This window comes from Schistocerca serialis, chromosome 7 (assembly GCF_023864345.2).
Source record: "Schistocerca serialis cubense isolate TAMUIC-IGC-003099 chromosome 7, iqSchSeri2.2, whole genome shotgun sequence".
Classification (NCBI taxonomy): domain Eukaryota; kingdom Metazoa; phylum Arthropoda; class Insecta; order Orthoptera; family Acrididae; genus Schistocerca; species Schistocerca serialis.
This window is the reverse complement of record NC_064644.1, coordinates 560,106,220-560,121,763: the sequence shown is the minus strand read 5'-3', so window position 1 is coordinate 560,121,763 and position 15,544 is coordinate 560,106,220.

Below are 15,544 nucleotides of genomic sequence, written 5' to 3'. Positions count from 1 at the left end.
ATAATCTGATGGTGTGTGTACCGAAGGTCTTACAGTACGCACACCACACTCTGTTTGCTTAATTTCATTTAATTTGGGCTTTCTGAGTGCTTTGCACATGGAAATTACAAAGGAGTGAGGTGCTGTAATTGTGCTAAACTAGAGCACAGCAAATGATTGTCTTTAGCGGAATACGCTGAGGTTTTCAGCAACAGAAATATCTCTCTTCAGTGCAAGACAATGAGAAACTAGAAACAAGGAATGAAAATTAGGGTTTAGTTTCCCATTGATGATATCACTAGAGATGGAGCACAAGTTCTGATGGGGTAAGGATGAATGGTGATCCTGGTTATGGCCTGACTAAAGGTACCATCCCAGCATTCACCATTAGGTGTTTATGGAAACCATGAGAAACAAAAATAATTTATGTTGACAACAGCATTTTCTGTGGTCTGACACAAGTTATGTCAACATAAAAACCATTGCAAATAGTAAAAATTTGTAGGCAAGGTACTGCCTCAGTTAGTGACTTTAAGTATTCATGTTTTCCCATACCTAGTATAGTCAGTTTTTATAACAATGTTCTTTCACAATATTTTGTGCATTAATTTATCCAAAATGCACATAATATTATGTTGTAATAAAATTATGTTTGTGAAGAAATGTCATTACTTTATTTGAATTCTGTAACTAAGACTGCCTAACATATTTTAGAAAGCAGCATTGAGGAACGTCTTATCTTATTAATACTTAGGCTATGAGGTGTAAGATGTGGTAGCTGTGTGTTGAGTTTTGTTTAGTTTCACAGTTCACTGTGCTTTAAATGGTAAATTCTACGCATGCACTTGACTTTTCTCATTCTCTTTTCTTTTTCCAGACTTTGGACAGGCACTGTGAGAGTGAGGAGATGATTTTTTCCTTCCCTAACAGGAGAACACAGTTGCATCACACAAACAAGGAAGGAGAGTAGTTGCAATGGCCTGTGGCAGGAATCCAAAATGATCTGTAAATAACACTTCCAAATTATTAGAACAATTTATTTCTAAAAAGAAATAGAACTTCACTTGCTTCCTGTGCCGCCTACATGCAGTTACTTTACTCGCTATTACAACTCGCAGAACACAGGCTAAGGAAGCATCGTCTTCCTATTCTCAGTACTAATGCTCTTGAAGTCTGCAACTGAACTGGGGACAATCAGTGATGGGTGGCTGATTAAATCGGCGTTGACCGAGAGTACTGAGCTCTGTCTTCCTGCAGGTGAGGCACTGCCCTTTCTTCCCATTGGCACATAGATCAGTGACGTCTTGATGCCGTTTCACAGCACTGCCCTAGTGTCTGTGCAGTCAATGCCTTAGGACTGGTCATTATGTACAGCTATTATATAATTGAAAGCGAAGATCGCTTGATTTTAAGACATTCATTCAAATTGCTAGTTTTGACAGAATCGTGCTGTCATCTTCAGATTGGCATTACACTGTATTAAAAGAAAATAGGTTATCGTTAATTTGCACAGGATACAACCATTTTTTGCGATGATCCAAATTTTTCAAAAACTTTTACATACGTTTGCATATACGTTAACAGACATGTGTCGTTGACTTTTTCAGGACAAAGTGTAAGTCATTAAAAAAACTCAACATGGTTTGTCATTTATAAAACAGAATGCTCCCAGATGGGTTGTCAAATGAATGAAAGGTAAAAGCAAAGTGTGTGACACAATGCATTGTTAATGCCGAAGGAATCTTCTGTTTTGTTAATGTCACTAGACCAGAGCATGATCCTAATACAGCTGGAGTGCCACCCATATGAAATCTAATGAGTTTTTCCCACATAATGCTATGTTCCTGAAAATATTCTGTTAGTATTTCCATGACATCCATACCTTTTGAAGTCATTTCTAGTTCCCACAAAATGAATAATTTCTCTTTGATTATGGTGTCATGGTCTAAAAAGTGGACAAACATGAGTAGCTGACAACAATTAGAAATGTCAGTCAGTTCATCACACTGCAAACCGAAGCATGAAGATTTTTGAACTCTTGAAACAAGGTGCTCCTCGACATCTGATATTAATGCTATGCAAGCTTTTACCTACTTCGATCAAATGAGGTTTCACAAGTGTTTTTACTACTGAGTAAACTTCTCTGATTGCACTATCTATTTCTGATATATCCCATCACAGTGCGAATATCACATGAAAACACATCAGACACACCATTAAAAAGTTTTGTTGTAAACAAAGTGTATGTCTCACAGGTAATTGGCTCTACGATTACACAATCAGCGACTTCCAAAGAAACAGACAAGAGTCTTGAGTGATCAACAACAAAAACAACTTTAGAGTTTCACAAATAAAAGTTCATAAGTTTGACCAAATTAAAATCTGAAGTGCAATGTAAAATTTAGAAATTACTTAAACCAATAAAGTTCTGAAATGCAGACTCAGAGTTAAAGTCGAGTTTTAGGCAAACATTAAAGTATAAAAGTTGTAATGGAATCGCAACACTTGGAATTTCTTGGGGTTGTACTTTGTTGATGTAGTTTCAATGAGAGAACTAGATAAATATCTTAAGTTTATGCAAATAATACCAGCACTAAGTCCAACACTGTCAAAGCAGTGGAGAAGTAATGAAGCAGAGTATACCAAGGCCTCCTGGCACAGCACTGTTGCATTGGTGAAGTCCGATCCGTTTATGATGTGCAGAATGGAGAGGTGTCCACATTGTAGGGGGGGCTGTTGTGGCAAAATCTTTCTGGGACTGCTCGGTGTGCTGGAACTGACTTCTGGAGACAGAGTGCAAGACTAAATTAATTTCCTCTCGCAGTGATACGCCATGTGTGATTGGTTGTAGTTGATTTCCATGGAAGTAGGAAATAGTTAACCCAGCATGCACCGATTGTAGATGTACACATGTCTTGGTGTGCTGACCCAGTTGCTGGTACTGTCCTCTGTTGGTCTGGTGGGGAAGCTTTCCAGTTTGAGTTGCCGCAAACTCTGGCCTGTTGGCATACTTCCACTGTGATATAAGTTGTGTGGGTAGCTCCTGGTGCCTGCTGTTAGTGTCGCCACAGCAATTTTGAAATCTGGGACAATGCTACTAATGTTTTCGCCAGTGATACAAATCTTGTATCAGTACATTGAGTTTCATTGTTCTCAAATTCTCTAATTTTCCTCCAAACAATTTTGGTGCTTGCTTAGTGAAATTAGGGTAGACTATTTCAAAGTGTCAGTTTAATTTTGCTGGGTTCAAGGAGCCATTTGTGAGAGCAATTGTGTGTCATGCACCGTGGCTTTATTTCTCCCTTACCTCCTGTCAAAGTAAATCGAAATTTAATGTAACTACTGCTGTATTTTTCTCTTAGGTACCATTTCCTGAAAATAAAACAGAAATGCAATCAAATATATGCATAGCAAGGAAAAGCTTGAAAATAATGCATCTTTCACACTAAAATAAATAAGTAATTATACTTCTATCTTTGTTTTTAATTGTGTATCACTATGTAATGTGATATTCTAATTACGTAGTCAACAAAATATACCGAAGTATTGTGAATATCTTATAATACACACACATATAGCTATACTAATGCCTATATTCTCTTTTGTAGTACGTACTTTTGATTAAAAGAGTTTAACATACACAAGTGTGGACTTACCTCTTTCACACAAGTCATAAATTTATAAGAATGTTGAGAACTAACTGCCAGTGATTTTGCTCATTATGTGGAACCACTAAACAGTCAGCTACAATCATTGACACTGCCAAACAAGACAGCAGAAAGCATATTACATGTCCACAACAAGTTGACGATCTGCATGGTGGATGTCAGCAATGGCAGAAGCCTGCTACGCCTCGGCCGAGGGGAGGAGTGGTGGGGGAAGGCAATGTTAGCTGCTTCCCACAGTGTTGGAGGCATTACCCCTGTTGTTGTTGTGGTCTTCAGTCCAGAGACTGGTTTGATGCAGCTCTCCATGCTACTCTATCCTGCGCAAGCTTCTTCATCTCCCAGTACCTACTGCAACCTACATCCTTCTGAATCTGTTTAATGTATTCATCTCTTGGTCTCCCTCTACAATTTTTACCCTCCGAGCTGCCCACCAGTACTAAATTGGTGATCCCTTGATGCCTCAGAATATGTCCTACCAACCGATCCCTTCTTTAGTCAAGTTGTGCCACAAATTTCTCTTCTCTCCAATTCTATTCAATATCTCCTCATTAGTTATGTGATCTACCCATCTAACCTTCAGCATTCTTCTGTAGCGCCACATTTCGAAAGCTATTATCACCCACATTTCACTTCCATACATAGCTACACTCCATACAAATACTTTCAGAAACAACTTCCTGACACTTAAATCTATACTCGATGTTAACATATTTCTCTTCTTCAGAAACTTGCTAGTCTATATTTTATATCCTCTCTACTTCAACCATCAACAGTGATTTTGCTCCCCGAATAGCAAAACTCCTTTACTACTTTAAGTGTCTCATTTCCTAATCTAATTCCCTCAGCATCACCCAACTTAATTTGACTACATTCCATTATCCTCGTTTTGCCTTTGTTGATGTTCATCTTATATCCTCCTTTCAAGACACTGTCCATTCTGTTCAGGTCCTTTGCTGTCTCTGACAGAATTAAAATGTCATCAGCAAACCTCAAAGTTTTTATTTCTTCTCCATGGATTTTAATTCCTACTCCAAACTTTTCTTTTGTTTCCTTTACTGCTTGCTCAATATACAGATTGAATAACATCAGGGATAGGCTACAACCCTGTCTCACTCCCTTCGCAACCACTGCTTCCCTTTCATGCACCTTGACTCTTATAACTGCTATCTGGTTTCTGTACAAATTGTAAATAGCCTTTCACTCCCTGTATTTTACCCCTACCACCTTCAGAATTTGAAAGAGAGTATTCCAGTCAACATCGTCAAAAGCTTTCTATAAGTCTATAAATGCTAGAAACATAGATTTGCCTTTCCTTAATCTATTTTCTAAGATAAGTCGTAGGGTCAGTATTGCCTCATGTGTTCCATCATTTCTACGGAATCCAAACTGATCTTCCCCGAGGTCGGCTTCTACCAGTTTTTCCATTCGTCTGTAAAGAATTCGCGTAAGTATTTTGCAGCCGTGGCTTATTAAACTGATAATTCGGTAATTTTCACATCTGTCAACCCGTGATTTCTTCGGGATTGGAATTATTATATTCTTTTTGAAGACTGAGGGCATTTCGCCTGTCTCATACATCTTGCTCACCAGATGGTAGAGTTTTGTCAGGGCTGGCTCTCCCAAGGCTATCAGTAGTTCTGATGGAATGCTGTCTACTCCCAGGGCCTTGTTTCGACTTAGGTCTTTTGGTGCTCTGTCAAACTCTTTATGCGGTATCATATCTCCCATTTCATCTACATCCTCTTCCATTTCCATAATATTGTCCTCAAGTACATCGCCCTTGTATAGACTCTCTATATACTCCTTCCACCTTTCTGCTTTCCCTTCTTTGCTTAGAACTGGGTTTCCGCTCTTGATATTCATGAAAGTGGTTCTCTTTTCTCCAAAGGTCTCTTTAATTTCCCTGTAGGCAGTATCTATCTTACCCCTAGTGATATACACCTCTACATCCTTACATTTCTCCTCTAGCCATCCCTGCTTAGCTATTTTGCACTTCCTGTCGATCTCATTTTTGAGACATTTGTATTCCTTTTTGCCTGCTTCATTAACTGCATTTTTGTATTTTCTCCTTTCATCAATTAAATTCAGTATCTCGTCTGTTACCCAAGGATTTCTATTAGCCCTCGTCTTTTTACCTACTAGATCCTCTGCTGCCTTCACTATTTCATCTCTCAAAGCTACCCATTCTTCTTCTACTGTATAATTTAAAACCTGGTTCCTAAATCCCTGTCTTACCACTATATAATCTCTCCGAAACCTTCCAGTATCTCCAGACCTCTTCCATGTATACAACCTTCTTTCATGATTCTTTAACCAAGTGTTAGCTATGATTAAGTTATGCTCTGTGCAAAATTCTACCAGATGGCTTCCTCTTTCATTCCTCACCCCCATTCCATATTCACCTACTAAGTTTCCTTCTCTTCCTTTTCCTACTATCGAATTCCAGTCACCCATGACTATTAATTTTAGTCTCCCTTCACTATCTGAATAATTTCTTTTATCTCATCATACATTTCATCAATCTCTTCATTATCTGCCGAGCTAGTTGCATCATTTTTGGGCCAACATAGTGTTATTGGAACTGAGAGCAGAATTATGGAATCTTAGGTCTCGGCAGGCAATTAAACATGTTCTACATTGGTGCCTGCCTTTCATGATGGTGAAAGCTCACCTTGTTCAACAAACCAAGGCTCCACTGAAACCATTCGAAGTCACTGGCATTGACTTTGCCAGTCCATTATAAGCCAGACAGGGACATGTAACAAAGGAGGCATATACTGCTCTGTATATGTACACAACAACACATGCCCTGCATCTGGAACTTTGCTCAGATATTTCAGTTGACAGATTTCTTAAAGTTCTACAAAGGTTTGTGGGTAAATGAGTGCCCAGCAGGATTTACACTGACAATGCTACTACCTTCCATTCCACCCACACAGAGCTGAAAGAGCTCTGGCAAGCTCTCATGGCAAGCAAGATACACAAGTACCTCACCCAGCATGTTATCACAAGGAAATTCATCACCCCATATGCACCTTGGTGGGGACGATTCTGTGAATGGATGGTGGAGTATGTCAAATAGTGCTCTGAGGAAAGTCTTGGGACAGTTGCAATTGAACAAAGGTGGTCTCAACCCTGTCCTTGTCAGCATAGAAGCAACATTAAATTCAAGATTAATTACACAAGGGGGAGAGAACCACTGATCCTTGCACATTTTCTTGTAGGTTAGCGACTCCCAACACTACTTTCAGGCCCAGAACCACCAGCTAGAAAGGATTTGTCAAAGGAGTTTCAGTGATGACAGAAGGAGGTAGAACACTTCTGTAACAGGTGGAAGAAACAGTACCTGATCCTGCTCGAAAACAGCCACGAATGTCATCAAGCAGAAACAGGTTCAGGAAGACTCCAGTTAGATGATGTCAATCTTTTCGAAGAAGATGTCTGTCCATGATATGTGGAGGAAGGTGTGGAGAGATCATCTTCTTAAGGGAAGAGATGGGAAGATTTGGATTGTAACCTTACGAACTTCTGAAGAGTCCATAATCTTACGTCCCATTCAACTGCCCATTTGTCTAGAAGTTGACCAGGGTTGGGAGGATGTTGTGGGTTGATACTATTTAATTATAGACACTTTGGTAATACTCATTATCCATGACTTGATCTGTTGTATATTCCATGATGTACATTCTTTTTGTGAGAAATAAATTAATGTTGCACTGTAATCACAGTGGTAACAAAGACAAAAGTACTCAGATTTTGCTATTAAATTTGAAGTAGTAAAAGGAGCATACATGAGTGACCACATTAAGTAACTCCGCTGTTGCTGTTTTTTTGAATGAGTTAGTACATTGCTTCTTACGAACAGGTAAAATGTTGTATGATCAAATGAGGAAACAATGTTTCCAACAAGCCTTTTTCACATCCAAGTGATCATGAAAATGACAATGAAGTAGTAGCAGTAGTAGTTTCACTTACATGTAAATCACTTTTACAAGGATACTGAGCATGACATGGTTTTCAAATTTAAGAACACGAAAACAACATAATTAAGGTACTGGGCCACATTGGGAAAGTAATAAATTTATGGTCCAACCTGACTAAAAGTAGGGATCACTTGACTAGACACATCATGAGGCATCAAGGAATCGTCAATTTGGTAATGGAGGAAAGCGTTGGGGATAAAAGTTGTAAAGGGAGGCCAAGGCTCGAATACAGAAAGCAGATTCAAATGGATGTTATTTGCAGTAGTTTGCAAAGAAGAAGAAACTTACATGTGATAGACTTTAGATTGAAAACAACAACAATTGTGCCTATTTACATTTTTCTACAATTTTGGAAACTCAACTGTAACTGACTTAGAATTTTGCCTCTATTCAGTCAATTCATTAATCAATTTGTCATAACTATTATTTCTGAGAATGACAGCAGGGAAATGGTTCTCGAGTTTCCTACATCTTCTTTCTCTAACAGAGACAAAACTCCTACCTGATTTAGATATGCTGGAAAAATTAATTGATACAAAAAAACTCGGGTATTATGTTTGTTGAGGGAGATTGTATTTGTATAAACAGTTCCAGGACAAAGGCTGGTACTGCATATACATCGGCTAACATTTTATTTTATGGTTTTTGTATAATTTTCTAGAGTTTGTACTCTGTGTTGATAATAATGTAATTTACAGATACTATGCCTGTTTTCTTGTTTCAGAATTTTTGTTGTTGTTTCTCTGTAATACTTGAAAATGCGCATTCATAAAGTTTGCTAACTGGTGTAGAATATGTACAAATTAATCCTTGTCCATTATGTATATGTTTTTATGCTTTTGTTTGTCCCTCTCCATTTCCTGTTTTGTTCTTCTGAAAGACACACTTCTATAATACACATAGTTTCATTTGAAATGAGTACCAGCAAAGCAAATTTATGTAGTTTTATGATAAATGCTAGTATCACTATGGGAAACTGAAGAAAATACTGAGATTGGGGTGGAACATTCTCCAAATCCCCATATGGCAGCACAGATTTGGATGGATACATTATTTAAGGCAAAAGTCAGGATGGCTCCTTGAGAATGAAAAGGTCAGTTCCTTTCCATTGTCGTCCATTTCAAGCTAAATCACTGTCCCTAATGACATGGTTTTGACAATTTTAAAGTCAAATCTTATTTTGTTCTGTCTAGATAACAAGCACAGAATAAAACAACACACAAGGTAAGTGCGCTAACTTACTTTACATATTTTTGGGATAGTGCAATCAAAGCAGAAAGTGTTGATTAAGCAAAACTGAGATGTAAGAAAACTGTGTAAAGTAGATGACTGCACATCTTCCACACAACTTCTTAAAAACCTTGGAGTTCTTCTATTGACTTCCAGATGCAGTCCTTAATCATGATCACTATAGACAACAAATTTGAGTTTCAGATGGCTTGTGATGTGCATAAATAGAGTTCAAGGCACAAAAATAATTTCCAAGTTGTTTCGTCAGATTCTGAGCATAGTGTAAGAAATTGTGAATTCCAAATAAAGTTATAGGACACATTATCATCAATCCTCCTACAATTTGTTAATTATCTTGGTTTAAGGATTGAAATTTGTATTAACTACCTGAATGCTCATTGTAAACTGGCCTCTGTTGATACGACACACAGACCATGGTTATTCGATGATGATTATCAGTGCTGTTATTTATTCATTCAATCACAAATCAAGTTCGATAAACCTCATCGTAGATTTATCCAAATTGCAGTACTTTCCTTTGCTAGAAAGCATTTCAACTGTACATGCATTTGTTATGCAGTTCTACCGTACAGAATAATGTCTGCTAAATAGACCAAGTGAATTTGGTTCATGCAAGGATATGGAATGAGTGCAGATATACATTAACAATCAGGACAGGCAACTTCTCTAAAATATACTAAAAATTACAATGTGTTTACTAAGGTAACAATAGGATCCAAACAACAGCTTTATTTATTTTTCAGTCCCTACTAATAACACTCTGCGTAAGAGTTGGTTCATTTACCTGATCTATTCACTTTGCCCTTAATACATGTTTGAGCACTAACAAAACATACATATTGAAAGTGTACATGTTATGTCGCCTCCCCTACAAGTTCTCTGTGGTATTTTATATTGAGATGAATATTATGAAGACCTCAGTCAAAAAGGTGACTTTATCATCTATACTAACATCACTTACTAGTCAGACAACAAGGGCAGAGGGACTTGTTTGCCATTCATACCATTTGGATTTCACTGCAGTCTACTGCTTCCTAACAAAGCATGTGAGGTAGGAACTGGCTCTCCAACACAATCTCTGTTTTTGCTTCAGACAAGTGCCGTGATAATTCCTTTGAAAGGGCATAGCCGATTTCCTCCTCCATCCTTCCCTAATTTGAGTTTGTACTCTGTCCCTAATGACCTAGTTGTCAACAGGATGTTAAACACTAACCTACCTGTCCTCCTCTCTGTTTTTGCTTTTCACCATGCTTGCATTTAGAAAACAGCCCTCTCGACTCTCTCATTCTCGAGTCTCCCTCATTTTGCCTCACTATGTTGTTCAACCATCTGTTTTTCCCTTTTTGATGTACTCTCTGCAGTTCTTTTGATTCTTTATCCCTGTTTTTGGTCAATTTTTTTATTAATTTCGTTCTTTGTTCCCATCCTACATCCCTCATCCATTGATAATCTGTTTTTGCCTTTTGCCTTTCATTACTATTCATTTAATACACTTTGTTTACAGTTTTACATGCATTATTTCGCTCTTAATTAGAAACAACTCATAAATGGGACTACAAAATTTGATTCATTGTTACCTTTCACTGTTCCCCTGCATTTTCAACCTCTTAAGCCAAAATTATGAAAATTGTTCCTTCTTCCTAGGATTTTCACTCCTTACTTTTCCTTTCAGTTCTTTATATACACTTGTCATGCTGGGATTATATCTATGTTCCAAAAGTAGATATTAAATCTATTTCTTTTCTTTTTTTGAATTGTTGCTGCTACTCCCACTTTAGTTGTTTTGCTTTGGTTACTGTGTAACATATACTCTTCTCCTGTTTGAAATTTATTTAGCTGAGTACTAAATTGTACACTGTCTGACACATTGTGGCATTACAAGCAAGAGTGAGACAATATATCAAAATGCTTGTAAGTGCCATTCCTTTTTGTGCGTATTATTTTGCATGATTCTTATGTGAATAAAATCAAGTTGCACAACAGTTTTAAACTTGGGTTGACTTATAAACAGCTGGATGAGTCTGCTGTTAGGAAATACAAAGGAAGTGCATACTACTCCTAACAGGGCAATTAATTCATACTTTCACACATCATGCTCCATTAATGCCATTGTGAAACAGGGCCTTCAGGGAAGAATGAGTCAAGTTATATATTAACAGGCAGAAACAACCATTGCTATACTTTTCAAAGCATACTAACAATATACTAACAACAAATTATGACTAGTACTACTCTCCTCAAATTGATAATTGAGGTAATTACTTGTAGATTACTTAAAATATGTATTTTAGGAGAAAAACTGGTACTTTGAAAGTAGCCACTTACCCTCCTACACTACTACTGCCATTATCGAATATATCAAACAAAGCATTTTTGACTTCATACAAACCAGTATTAGCTGTCCACCAGAACATACAACTCCATTTTAAACCCTAGAAAGGGATGTATAGTCTACATGGATATTATTTCTACTTCTAGCATTGTGATTGTGAGTTACTAGGTTCATTGTAAAATGACTTCTTGTTAACTATCAGTACCATTAGAAATTATACATATTAGCAAGTAAGTGTAAGAACCTGTAAGTCCCTGAAGAGGCTTCTGCAAGAAGTTTGGTTATCAACTTTACACAATATTCATATTGCATCCTTATGTAGAATAAACACTTTTTTTACCTTGGCTATAATACTGCAGATGATAATGCCACAAGGCAAAACTGAGTAAAAGTACACAAAATACGCTAACAATCTTGTCTGTAGATCACCTTATTGAGAGAAATGATTGCTGGATTCAAAGCAGACAGAACCAAGCTCTTTGTTAACTTATCCACATGCATGTGCCACCTCAGTTTGTTATACCCAGGATCTTCACTCAAGGAGCCACATCCAGTGCATTACCTCCGATCTGTACTTCTGGTACTTTTATGACATTCTGATTTGTCCGAAATCATGGAACATGACGTTTTGCAAGATTAAGGGGTTGGCTGTAAACCAGTTAACAAGCCTGTTCCATATTACTCCAGGCTGTGTCTGATATTTATGTGCTTGGACCTTTTATCAATATACCTGAGTCATCAGTAAAATGATAGTTCTGAAGTGTCATCCAACGTCTTTGGCAAAACATTTATGGAAACCAAGAACAGGAGTGAGCCGTGCACCGAACCTTGTGGCACATGATATTTAATGTCTCCCCACTCTAAATTTAATGTTATTCCTATTGCAGAGTTTGGTAATTTGACTATTTGTTTTCTGTTAGTGAAGCAAGACTCCATCCATGCAAGGGGAAGATCTTTAATGCCATATCATTCTAGTTTTCATAGAAGAATTTCATGATGAACACAGTCAAAGGGCTTGGCAAGGTCACTGAAAATGCCAACAGGATAATTTTTATTGTTTAACTCTGCTAGCATTTAGTTTGAGAGATCATCTATTACATTCTCAGTACAGAAGCCTTTGCAGAAGCAAAATGAGCTGCTGTTAAAAAGGACACAGGGAGGAGTGAGATTGGTTGACAGAGATCAGTTGCTTATCTCAATTTTTACGTATTATTGTTGCTGCTGCACACTTCAGTCTTTCAGGAAATACTCCTTGAATCATTGACTGACTGCAAAGGTAACTCAAGGGTGGCACTACCAAGTCAGTACAATATTTTAGTGCTTTAGCTGAGACACCTACTTTTTAATGAACTATTAATCTTTGTGATTTCTCTAACAGATGAGTTGCCAAAACTGATAACTGGGGATGGAGTATGGACTATCTGTCTAAGTAACTTTATTGGGCCTGCTTTCTTTATTGTATCTGCTTTTTTTGCCCTGAGTGCTCAGCTATTGTTACAAAGAATTCATTGGACTCAGCAGTCAGTGACTAATTTGGTAGCATCTGTCTCACTGCTGTTGCCGTGTGGGAGTGCAATACCATTTGCCTAATAATCCTCCAAATTGTTCTTGCTTTGTTCTTGAAATTTTGAAATATTTTGCCCGTAGTACATGACTTTTCTCATCTGCTGTGTGTTCTTGGTAAATGTTTTCCCATTCTTCAAACTGATACATACTCTTGCATATATCAGATACAGGATGTATAACAAATATATCAAAAACTGTTGAAGTGTGGTAGAGAGGTTCTTGGGGAGCAAAAATGATGGAAACCCAAGGCTGGAAATGTCATCCAACAATGCCAGAGTGTTGATGTAATACAAGCCAATGCCTGTAATGGATGTAACTGTTTTATAGCTTTTTGCTTGACAGCGAACTACTCTGTTTAAATGAGTGGAAGGAAGCATCTCAGATGTGTCCCTTGTCCATCAGAAAATTAATTATGAGATACTGTCTCAATTTTGGCTATCAAAATTGTCCCTTCCAGTAATTTTCGGGTTTGCAGCCAGATCCTATCTACATTCAGCTACTCTGCTACAATATTTCGGCCCAGAGGCCATGCTCGTATGGGCAGGGGAGGGCTGGCAGCAGCACAGTCCACCGCTCTTCAGCCAAATGGCTTTAACAGAAATACTAGGGGAAATCTTACATTAAAAACAGGGATAAAAAGGGGGACATAAAAATGCAGTAAAGGAGATGATGGGAGTTAAAATATACACACTGGGGGACAACTAAAAAGTTGACATAGGCTTTCCGGATTGGGAAGGAGTGCCTGGTCCCCGGCACGAATCTGCCTGGTGGAATTGTGTCGAGGTCCAGTGAGCCAGCCAGTCTGTGGATGGTTTTTAGGCCTTTTTCATCTGCCTCAGTGAATGCGGGCTGGTTCCCCTTATTCTGCCACAGCTACACTATGTCAACGATTGCTGTGCAAACAAGTTTTCCACATACATGTACACCACCATTACTGTACCACGCATACATAGGAGTTACACTCATCTGGTGTGAGATGTTTCCTGGGGGCCGAACTGCACAATAACTCTGAAAGAGTGGTTCGGTGTGGGGCAGCGAAGGGGTGAAGTGGACTACGGAAGTCGTCGTGAGGTTGTGGACCACTGCAGCAGCCGTGGGGATGGAGCCTCTCTGTCGTTTCTAGGCCTGCGGTTAAAATACAATACAAGTTAAAAGAACACAGCTGGCAATTCGTTGCGTACTTAAAATCACTGGAGTGAAACACAAGTTAAAAGTCGCCCACAGTATAAAAATCACACAGAGTGAGACACTTAAAAAACAAAACCACTGGCAAACGACAGAAGACACACAAAAAATAAAAACTTCTGGTAGTGACCTGCCAAAGGACTGGGGGGCCGGAGAGGAGGAAAGAAGAGGGAAGGGGGGATGGGGCCGGGAGAAAGAGGAAAGAGGGGGCGCACCAAGAGGCAGGAGACGGGCAGGGTGGGAGATGAAAAGGGAAGAAAAGGCAGGATGGAGTGCAGAGACACTGAAGGGGAGCACAGGAGAGAGAGGGGGCGTAGTAGGGGGAAAGCCACTCAGGAGAAGACAGGGGGAGGAGAAGGAGCCCTGAGGAGGAGGCAGGAGGGAGGTGGGGTTAGAGTAGGTAGGAAGGATAGACATCAGGGCGAAGCTCATCATCTGGGAGGGGTAGATGCTGGAAGTTGCATTGGGAAAGGAGGTGGAGGGTGTGGAGATGGAGAGAGGGTGGAACACAATGGTAAAGGTTTGGCAACCGGCTGGGGGTGGAGAGGAAGGGAGACACCAGGGGGTGAGGAGGATCGAGTCAGCAGATAATATACAGGGTGCGGATGTATTCTAGGAAAAGGAGAATGTGAGGAAAGGGGATAAGGTCGTAGAGGATGCACATGGGGGATGGGAGGCAGATGCGGAAGGCGAGGCAGAGTGCATGGCGTTTTAGGATTTGGAGGGCTTTATAGAACCTGGGAGGGGCAGAAATCCAAACAATGCTGGCATAACAAAGGATGGGGTGGATCAAGATTTTGTAGGGGTGAAGGATAGTGGAAGGATGCAGTCCCCATGTCCTGCCAGACAGGAGTCTGCTGTGAGCTTTGTGTTGGATTGTAAGGAGATGGGGGGTCCAAGTGAAGTGGCAGTCGATGGTGAGGCCAAGGTATTTGAGGGTAGGAGTGAAGTGGAAAGGATAGCCATAAATGGTGAGGTAGAAATCATGGAGATGGAAGGAATGGGTCGTGTGGCCCAAGATGATCGCCTGGGTCTTGGGGGGGTTGATATGGAGGAACCACTGGTTGCACCAAGAGGTGAACTGGTCAAGGTGGGTTTGGAGGGTACATTGGGACTGTTGAAGGGTAGGATAAAGGGCGAGGAAGGCACTGTCATCAGGAAGTTGGAGGAGATGAACAGGCGGGGGAGGTTTGGGCATATCAGCAGTGTACAGGAGATAGAGGAGAGGGGAAAGGACAGAGGCTTGGGGTACGTCAGTGGAAGGATAGAAGGTACAGGAGTTGGAATTGTGGATAGTGACACAGGAGGGAAGACAGGAGGTGAAGGAAGCAATGAGACAGACGAAATTGATAGGGAGAGCATAGGTCTGGAGTTTGAAGAGGAGCCCAGGCATTCTGCATGTCAAGGGAAACAAAGATAGTGGAGCGATGGGAGTTAAGTTGGAGAGAAAGAAGATTGGTAAGGTTAAGGAGCTGGTCGCTGGCTGAGAAGGAAGGCCGGGAGCCACACTGGGTAAGGAGAAGGAGGTGGTACTGATTAAGGTGGCAGTGAATATGGCAGGAGAGGATGGTCTCGAAGAC